Genomic DNA, 10,531 nt, shown 5'->3' with positions numbered 1-10,531 from the left:
TAACTCAGCTAGATCTTGTTTACATGCAAACCTTTTTGATGCATGTTTTGTATATCAGCGTGTATTGTACATGTGTCGTCTGCAATAGAGCATGTTATTGAGCTCTCTCTCTAGCTTGTCGGTCTGTCAGAATAAATGGACTGCAAGCACTTCACCTGCACCCAGGTGTGACCAATTCTTCTCTCTATCTGTGTCTCTCCAAGCAGCTCTCCTCCCACAACACACTCACTCTTTCTCTCTCTCACACACACTCACACACACACACACACACACACACACAAACACTCTCTTTATCACACTGACACACAGTCCTCAGGTTTCTGTGGCCTAGTGACTGAGAAAGGGAAAGAGAAAGGGGTAGGAAGCAGGGAAATCAATACCTGAAGAAAACCAATGAAAGAGTGTCTGTATGCCTGTAGCTGTATAACATTTCTTGAGTAAGTTAGAGACAATTAGACTTCAATGGTAATGCAGTTTTACAATAAATAGAATAAGACAGTCTTTAGTTAAAAATAGAATAGTTAATGTAGTAGTAGTGTAGTTTGTATTCTAAAGCCCTAATGTCCCTATAATGCCCTTTTAAGTATTACTGTGCTGATACATTGAATAAGTTTCAAGTTCAAAAGAGTGGCGTGCATTTCATTTTCCAAAAATAATGCAAAAACACATAAAGTACATCTGAGTGGATTATTAAGACCATCAGAATAAGAAATGAGTAGAAATAGTAGCACTGATCTCACATTGAACACACATATATATCATTATTGTTTGCTGTTGGACTGTAAAATTCCTATCTAGTGCAACCTTAAAATAGAGATCAAAGATCAAATAACAAGGTTTTAATGAGGATGAGTCTCCAAAGCACTGAACTGAAAAACTGAAGAGGAATTGTAATGTTTGAATACATATTCTTTAGGCATCTGGCCTATCACACATCCTACAGAGGAGCAATCACATTGCAATAACTTCATCCTTTATTACAGTACAAGCTAAGGGTGGGCAATACAGATAAAATCTTAGATCATGCTATACGTAATTTTATTTCACAATATGGCTTCATTTGTAATATACTGCATTTTCTTTTCTTTTGTATAAACGTTGTTTTGGCTTATCCAATGAATTAAATACCTGACGTTAAAATGTTTCATTTTTTTTGATGCAACAATCCTGTTCAATCTCTGTTGACTTGCAACATTGCCTACAATAGTCAAATACAACCATATTAAAGGGATAACTGTAATGCTATAAATTGTATAGGAAATTTACTGGAAGTTGACAAGTATATAACATCTCATATTGTATTGTCATATTTCCCACTCCTACTATAAGCCAAAACTGTATATCCTTTATTTATTTTTTTTCAACTGCAACAAAAGGCCTCATCAAGGACGATCTTTTCATTTATATCAGCTACACATTTATTTTTTTTTAACTTTTTTTTTCCCCGGGTTATGGTTTAGATGAAAGAAACAAGGACAACTGATTTTATTCTTAGCATGAGTGAAGTATTCCCTTTTGTACAGCAATAAGTTGAATGAAAATACAGAGTATCTGCTGGCTGTAAGATGAGTATGTTGTCATAATCAAGTGTTTGGTTTCATTAGAAATTCACTGACTGAGAGAAAGAGAGGGAGCAAGTTCTATCCAGTGCCCGCAGATCTGTCACAGCCAAGGGTATCTTCATGTCTAGTACTCTGTGCATGTGTGTGTGTGTTTCTGTGGATGACCTACTTGTGTCTGTGTGTTGTTTCATGTATTGTTCCAGCTCTACAGCTCCAAACTGCTGCCATGCATTGTGCCATTCACAGCTAAGCAGTGAGTGGCAGAGAGAGATGCTTACTCACACCGCTGGCAGGCTGAAAATATGCACAGCTCTATATATGCCTTTGCGTGTGTGTGTGTGTGTGTGTGTGTGTGGACCGTTGGTTTGCTGATATACACTCCTAGAGGGAATTAGCACTTGAATTAATGTGGTCGGGGAGGTAGAATGAGCAAAAAGATAACATGCCCTTTTCGACTTTGTTTCTCTCGAAATTTATTACTGTAAGTTCTCTGACTCCTGGCACTTCCTGTTGCTGAAAATACCAGACCAATGATTTTTCGCAAACCCAATCTGTGCTTATTCCTGCCCCCAGAACGCCTCCCCAACCCCCCCCCCACCCTGTTCCCATTAACATTTAATGGACCCCCTTTGGTCCCTTCATCTTGTCACATTTAACATCATCTATTCCTAGCTAGCTCTAGTCTTTGTGCCCTGGAGATGTATACATCCTCTTTCATCCAGCCTCTTTTTTGTCTTCTCTGTAACTCTGTCTGTGCCTCCTCTCCTCATTCCCTTCAACTGCCCCTCAATTCAGTACCCTTTACCACTATATTTATCCAGTTACTGCACTCACCGTTATCACACTCGCCAGATGAATGCCCCCTCTCCCTTTTTCCAATCCCCATCTCTCCTTCTCTGTCACTCTGTCTCTCTCTTTCTCTGTCTCTTTCCTTTTAACTTCCACTCCACCACTATTTCTACTTTCCTTGCTCTCTTCCCTCTCTTGAAAATAAGCCCCCTTTACCCCATTCATCTGTCTACCTTGTCCTCTTTTGTATCCCTCCTCCTCATCACTCCCCTCTCTCAATTCACCATTATTCAACAGTGTAATTTTCCTGGTTTTTAGCCATTGTTGTTGTTGACAACAACAGATAAAGGCCTCTTCTTCACACCCTGCTCTTCTTGTTCTTTTTTTTCTCTTTGCCACCCATCACCGATCTCTCCTTCCTTCACCTTTTGCCACCCATCCAATCCTTTGCTCCATTATCTGAGATTGGTGCGTGTACAGTAGATCATTCAGGACTAGTTAATTTTTTATCCTCCCATTCTCTTTAGCACCGTCCATTTATCCATTCGTTCATCCATCCATCAACTAAATTGTTTAAATCCAGTTAAAATCTACCTTGTGCACTTTTACCTCTACGCCTACTTTTTTCTCTCTTAATAATCTGCAGTGTCCCTTCCATCATCTATACCTTCACTCCCCTCTTCCCTTATCCTTTGCTTTAACATCACTTCATCCAGCTAGTCTACAAGCAGAAACTCACAACATTTGCTATAAAATATGTAAGTTTTGCTACTCTTTTCCCATTATTTTTTAATATAAAAGTAATTTGATCTGTACCCATAAAAGACATACTAATGAAAACAAAGTAGTTGCCACGATGTTTGTTTGGCAATTACCTCTTTATACACAATTTAAACTCAGAGTTCAAGAAATTACCATCCTATCTATGTTCTGTGTAATCTATTCTTCTTATCTCTTAAACTTCCCTTGAATATTTGTTCCGCATTTTAGACCTTGTCACACCAAATCAAAAATGATAATCTGAAGGAAATAGGGGAGCAATTTTTAAGCACATCTTTTACACCAAGCCTAGTGTGAATTTTTCGAGAAAGGATCTGCAGTAGAAAAAAAAAAACCCAAAAACGAAACGTCTGAACATAGTCTACCTCCTCCTGTGCACTATGAATTGGAAGAGAAACTCGATGGCCTTCATGTAATTGTATTCTATATTTCTCTCCTGCTGCCTGCCCACCTTTTGTTTCATATGGCTCTCTTTTTCTCCTGATACTGATAACACACACCCACTCTCCATATTCTCCAGGTTGTCAGCACTTTTCTGCCATGTGTTTTTTTTCTCAGTTCTGTACCTGCTATCCTCTTTGTCGTACTAAAATAAAAGCTGCTTGCAGCAACAACAGCTATGAATAAAGAGTTTTTTTATTGGTATTTTACTGAATACAAAGAAGGTACAATAAAAATATTATAATGCACAATGATTAGACTTGGTCTGAGAGGCCCTGAATGTCTCTGGCTGCTCTCAGCGCGACAGTTGATGCTCATTTCTTGTTTCCTTGTCTTCTTCAGCTATTCCTCCCTCCCATCCACTCTCAATCCATTCAAAAGAGACCTGATGTTGTATATCTCCTTATGTCCAAGCTCTATCCATTGTAAAGTCAGGGAAATTAATGTATCCCCTGGGAAAATCCACAGCTCTTCTGTTTACAGCCCTGGGGGCTTTTACTGCTATTACTTCACCAGGACAGATCTACGCCCTTCTCTTTCTCTCCTCCCTCACTTCTCTTCACTTGCACTTCTATTTTCTTTCTCCAGATCTGGTGGAATTGGATTAGTGTCCCTGTAACAGATTCTAATGTAAATGATTAGAAGCCATTTTCCAAAAAAGAGACACAAACACACACATAGAGCGCAAACTGACTGTTGCCTACCCCTAGTCTCTCTCTATCTTTTTCATATTCTCTTTGTCAGCTAGGGTAATGACCCATTTGTCAATGCTTTAATCATATTTAGAAAATGGATTGGTTGTTGTTCACTGCTAATGGCTCGGTGTGTTTGTGTTTTCAGTGCCTGTATACACGGCAGATGTCGTATTTCCCCACTTGGTGTCTCAATTGCACACAGGTGTGTGTGCATGTGTGACACTACGTGTAATTGTGTTTTTCAATGTGCTTGCATTACCGTGCATACGCATTATTGCCAGAAAGTGAGAGAGTGAAAGATATTTTATGACAGTGAGCTGATTTATCGTAATAAATGAATGCGATGAGTACAATTTAACCGGTCAGCTGTTGACACTCCGCACATAGACTGGCTGGCTGATTGTCCTCCATAATGAAATTGGGGAAATCATTTCGCTGTTCATCTCTCCATCACACATAACATTGGATCATATTTTAATAAAACGCTCGGGGTTGTTGCACCTCAATCATTCCAATCTGTCATTGTAAACACAGCAGTAATTGGTCTGAGGTGTACTTGTAACTGATTGACCCAATGAAGAACCATACTATTCATGGGGAACAACATTTGGGTCGATATGGATCTGTGTGGTATTCCACACATAATTTGTAGAAGCACAGAGAACTGGTGGATACAACACATTAGTGTCATATATTAAACATCATATTTACAAGTGTTTACACCATTTACCAGTAAAAGATACCCCCCACTTCTATGATGTTCTTCCCTGCGCCTGAGATAGCAGCATGTCGAGTGATGAAACAACTTAATTAGCTGCAGCTGTAAACAGAGATTTGGATGTGAGAGGAAAGGAATGGATCGAATGAGAAATGACGAGGAGTAAGACAAGTAAAAGAAGAAAAGGGAGCAAGTTGAAAATTTCATTTCAGAAGGTAAGTAAAAATGAAGACTGGAAAAAGGGGTAGAGAGATTTTTAAATCAATGTATTGCGGTGAAGAGCACTGGAAAATGAAGGGAGGATAAAGGCCTGTAGAGACAGATGCAGACAAATGCAAATTAGCGTGCAGGAGAGGGAGAGGGTGAAGGCAATGAAAGGAGGGAGGGAACGAGAGATGGATGAATTATGGAAAGACTGTGGGGAACTCTATAATGATACATGACTCTATCAGAGTTACTTCAATGAGAAAGAAAGTGTCTGCTCCCTCGATGACAGAGGTGGGAACAGAGTGAGAAACAATAGAGAGCAGTTGACATGCATGTAATGGAAGGTTAGAGTGATTAACCAAAATTAATTAATTGAATAATTTAAGCAGAAAAATACATTGCACTGAGACGTAAGAGGAAGAGATCGCAGTTGAATTCCTCTTAATGACAGTAAACAACAGGCTGCATATTTCATGCATATATATTTAATTGAGCCACCAGCTAATTGATGTTGTGTTTTAATTGGTTTATGCAGAACTCACCTTCGACGAGCGCATGATTACTTAGGTCTCGAATGATTTTGTTCTGAGCTCATTTTGGAAACATTTTTAAAATTTTCCAAGTTCCCTTACTCCTCAAACTCATACATTTAATATTGGTATGAAAAATACCCTGCCTCATTATCCAAAGCCTTGATATGGATAAATCAAAGATATGGATAAATCATCAAAGTTTGCAAACACACATACACACATACACTCATCAGGTATTCCACCCTGGGCAAAAAATGCCACAGGAGGTTCATATATGCTGCTGTTTTTAATTGAAAACGAAGGAATATAGCTCTCCGGCCTTCATAAGCAATGAGATGAGTCAGTTGTGATATGATGTACACACACACACACACACACATACTCACACATGCACAGACAGTGCTAATGTATGCATCCAGCTGCCCATGGCTGCTTGTATCAAATTCCAAATCCTGGTGCTGGCACACAAGACTGTAAAGGGATCTGTAGCCCCTTCCCTCCAGGCAACTATCCAGCACAACATGCCAGCCAGTGTATTGTGTTCTGCCACTACAGACCTCTTTGCTCTCCTTTCCCTGTGCTTGTCTGGTCAGCTCATCACACAGTATCAACTATTTTCTCTCCTGGCTTTCTAAAGGTGCAGTGACCTTCCAAACAAGTCAAACTAGCTGCAGGTGTAGTTGTCCAAATAATTGGTGTACTCTTTCCTCTACTCACTGTAATTGTTGTTAAATTATACTCCTGACATCTTCTCTATTTTTCCCTAGAATTTTACTCTTAAGTGATTCATATGGGCACAAATATCTGGGCCTTTCCTGTCCTATAAATTGGATCTCAATAATATGCTGTTGCATTTACTGAGACTGGAAGATTGTATCACCTAAATGCATAAAATGGTCAAACAAGGAGTAGGCAAAAGTGGCTTTGCAGATATAGTGTGTGTTCTAAGTTGTAAGCAAAGGAGACACGGACTACACTCTTATAACTCCTATGAAATCTTTTTATTTAAAGTTCTATAGATCAGCATTTAAACACATCTTACTTTGTTCAGGAGATTTGAGCTGTGAAAATAAATTAACTGAGACCAGCAAATATCCATCTGTTTAAATTAAATGTGTTTGTTTTTAGCAGGAACACTAAAAATATCATTGATGGTATTACAGCTCATGCAAAATATTTCAACCAATGAGAGAACAACATGAACATCATCCAACATTCAGAACAACTCCACAACATTAATATAAAACATTAAGGACAGAGTGACATTGTCTGTATAGTAATGTCTATCAAGATGGCTGAAGTCAGATCAGCTATAACCATCTTAGCAGGCTGGAAATATATTTGGTAGCTAACCAGCAATGTTGTAGTCACTTCTGGTCAGAGTGACCTGGCACAGTAAGCTGGTCACTCTGAAGACACCTCAGAACCTCTTCTTGGGGCTGCAGCCATGTTTAATGATGAAAATAGTGAAACACTGTTTGATATGTTATGTCATGCATTGCCAAATCATCTTAACAAGAGACATTATTTATGCCAGCCCGTTGAGTCAGTTTTCTCTTTCTGTGACCTAGTTGGTATTTCTGTATTGTGGGACCCTGCAGAGTTCAAAGTTATGACAGGACGCAGATCCTTTGTTGTGGTGGAAATGTGCCTCTACCTGCAAAGAAAACAGAAGAAGTCGCTTTATAATCACATACACTGCTGTGCTTAGCAGAGCCCTGTCCACAGAAGTTCAGTTAACCTCTCGGTCACAATATTCTGGTAATTATTTTAACTATTGTAGAAATTTAATTCTTGGTGTTTCAGAGTTTACGACAAGTTTCACAATGGTAAAAACTGGAAACTAGAACATTATGTAAGGGAGCCATCTTACAGGGTGCATGGCCAGTTAACAGTGATCTTTTGTGCCTTTTTATGTCTTACAGAAAGCCTCATCTTGTGATGCAGCAGTGAAAAGTTTTCTGACTTAGAGTTAGATGTTTGTCTAAAAATGTATAAATGCTAAAATGAAAATGTTTTTTTAACTTTCAACTATTTACCATCAGACATGTTTTTATGCTGAAATAAAAAGTTTTGCTTCACAGGCCCCTCAGTGGTTCATGTATTGGACTCAGTGTGAGTCGTGACAGCAAAATGAACACCAGAAATGGCGGAGCATAAAATCATATGATGTAACAAGGTCTTAAGTTCTTAAATAACTTTTCACCATTTTTGTATTATTAGTTAATACTAACTTGTAGACAGAAATTCCGAAGATTTCTTGTCATCAGAAGGTTTTTAGCAGTGATCCATCAAACTAACTGACTACATATTATGACTGTTGCTTTTCTGATAATTTAAGAACTTATTGTATTTTAAGAATTTAATGTAAGAACAACATTATTATCTGCTATTAAAGATTCTGGTGTCTCTCACTGCTATAGATCAGGGAATCTGTTGAGCTGGACATCTTCTACCAGTTGATCAGATGGCAGCAGACACACACACGTTGGCTCCTTGTAGCTCACTCTGAACACAACAGAAAAAAGCTTTAGTGATCAGTTCACTGAAGGTATCAGGTTCTAAATATGTGCAGCTATAGGCAAATCTACAGTATCCTATCATAGTAGGTATAAAGAGGTGGTTTTATTATCAGCCTAGAAAGAAAAATACATGTAACTATCTTCTTCCCAGTGTCATACAGCTGATGTGTTCATTGCCTATAAAATTATACTGTCACAGCATGCAATCATTGAGGATTAGTCTGGTGCAGGTTACTAAAATATAGTTAAACATGCAGGCTGTAGTTTATCTTGGTATCTCTGTCATTAACATACAGACATGTATAACCTGTTCATTTCCAGCAGGCTCCAATGTTACAGTAACACACATACACGGTTGTTTACAGAGACAGGCTAGACACAAATGCTAGCTAACTCCTAACAGTAAAATACAGATGAGACGGACACACATTCATTGTAATAATATTAGCAATAAACATAATTTGATAGCCTCCCGGCACCATAATGTTATGGCCCACTGAGGTACTGACGAGATGCCGTTCTGTACTATCAGACTTGTCTACTAATGTTAGGCAAATTCAAGCCACAGTCACTCACACAGCTGCATGTAAGGGAGGTAGGAGCAAAGTGAATAAACACCATTAGAAAGTCTATTTCTCATCCAGTGGAAACGTGAGGGAGTTAAATGATCACTGATGGAAATAATATTTGATTTAAACGCATATGCAATTATGTAATCTGAGAAGTTATAGGGCAATACTTCCCTATTTTAAATCACACCCATATTTATAATGCTAGCTATTAAACAAACCATTAATACCTTGTCTCTATTTATGTGGGTTAACGTTATGTCCTCTTTTGGGGCTTCTCTCGACAGTAGAAAGTATTGAGATCCTCCTCCATGGCACGTCTTTCTAGAATAAACATTATAACGTTAATGGCCGGTCACCGGGACCAGCAATATTTTCTTTAGACCTTGGTCTAATGATAGATCAGGAAGAATATAACATTAGCATAGTTAAGAATCACTTAGCTAGCTTTTTAGTCTAAGGAGCGTTAAAGCTAATGATAGCTTACTAATGTAAGCTAGTTAGCTTTGCTCAGTAAGCTCACAAAAGTTGCTAATAAAATTAACAGACTTTGAAAAGGGTAACGTTAGTGTTAATAATAACGTTACCAAAGCTGTAACGGTAATAGTATTGAAGAACTTACCATAAATTTCTTCTGTAACGTTACGAATGATAATACTTTGAAAGTGGCTCCAGGCGACTGTTAACACCGGTTCGCGCTCTTCTTCTTCTCCCTTGGGTTTCAACCGAAAGTACTTTTTTCCATTCAAAACATTCTTGAGAGAACGCAAAAGTTTTGCAAGTGAACACAAAAATTTTTCAGGGGAAGGCAAACGTTTCTCAGGAGAACACAAAATAATTTTATTTCTATTTTTTTCATCTATTTTTTTTTCTCCCCCATGTCCCTTAGGGGCTCCGTAAAATCCAGTACAAGACTCAAAGAGGAAATTCCAGTTCATGAATGTGATAATACGAAATAATTGCCTAAGGGGATGTACAGGAACAGTTAATGTAAATAATTTAAAGAATTTTAAACTGCAGTAAAGTAATTGATTCACAATTTGATTCTGTGGTATATTTTCCACTATAACAAGCATATTCAGAGTACAACGCAGTGATTAGTCCTCAGTTTACGTACAAGTGTACTAAACGTGCTTGAGCCCTGACTTACCAGTGGATTGGAAAACTTTCAGATTTGGGAGCATGGCAGCCTCCAACAAACAATAAACTGATTCAACACCCTACCAATGAACTGTAGTTTGTGACGGCAAAAATCCCACCTGATGCTTTAAAAAAATGGTGGTATGACTGGGAAACAGATTTGCACATTCGTACAAGTGTGCAGGTAAATCAGTGAGAGAGAAGAGAGAGAGGGCCACAACACTTGCTGCAACTCAGAGTCACATATGCCAGTTACTATCCAAATGATTGACTGAACATAAGTGTGTGGGTAGCGAGCTTACTGTAAGTGAAAGTGACATTATTAACAGCCTGTTAGCTTGATGGAGGCACAGAGATTATGTTAAGTACTATAATAACACATCATTAATTGATTGTTACCTTTATAAGAATAATTGAGTGGTTGCAGTGTCAACACTGCTACCAACAAAACATTAATCTCATATTGTTTTTTTTTTTTCTAAAAGTAAATGTGTAGAAATGTACCAGAGAGAGCTGCAAGGATTAGTCCAATAATAGATTAGTCAATCAACAGAAAATTAATCAGTCAGTCTTTT

General features: G+C 38.2%; 1 long non-coding RNA gene across 1 annotated transcript; it reads right to left on the bottom strand.

Moving 5' to 3' along the window:
• Positions 1-6,696: 6,696 nt before the first annotated feature.
• On the bottom strand, positions 6,697-9,845 carry LOC137172273 (uncharacterized). Its single transcript, XR_010924932.1, has 4 exons — positions 9,439-9,845; positions 9,047-9,140; positions 8,141-8,233; positions 6,697-7,382 (listed from the first exon to the last, which is right to left on the bottom strand). It is a non-coding gene; the product is annotated as an uncharacterized lncRNA (long non-coding RNA).
• Between the last annotated feature and the right edge of the window lie 686 nt (positions 9,846-10,531).

Source organism: Thunnus thynnus, chromosome 2 (genome assembly GCF_963924715.1).
Source record: "Thunnus thynnus chromosome 2, fThuThy2.1, whole genome shotgun sequence".
Taxonomy (NCBI): domain Eukaryota; kingdom Metazoa; phylum Chordata; class Actinopteri; order Scombriformes; family Scombridae; genus Thunnus; species Thunnus thynnus.
This window is presented reverse-complemented; position numbering and strand designations above follow the sequence as displayed.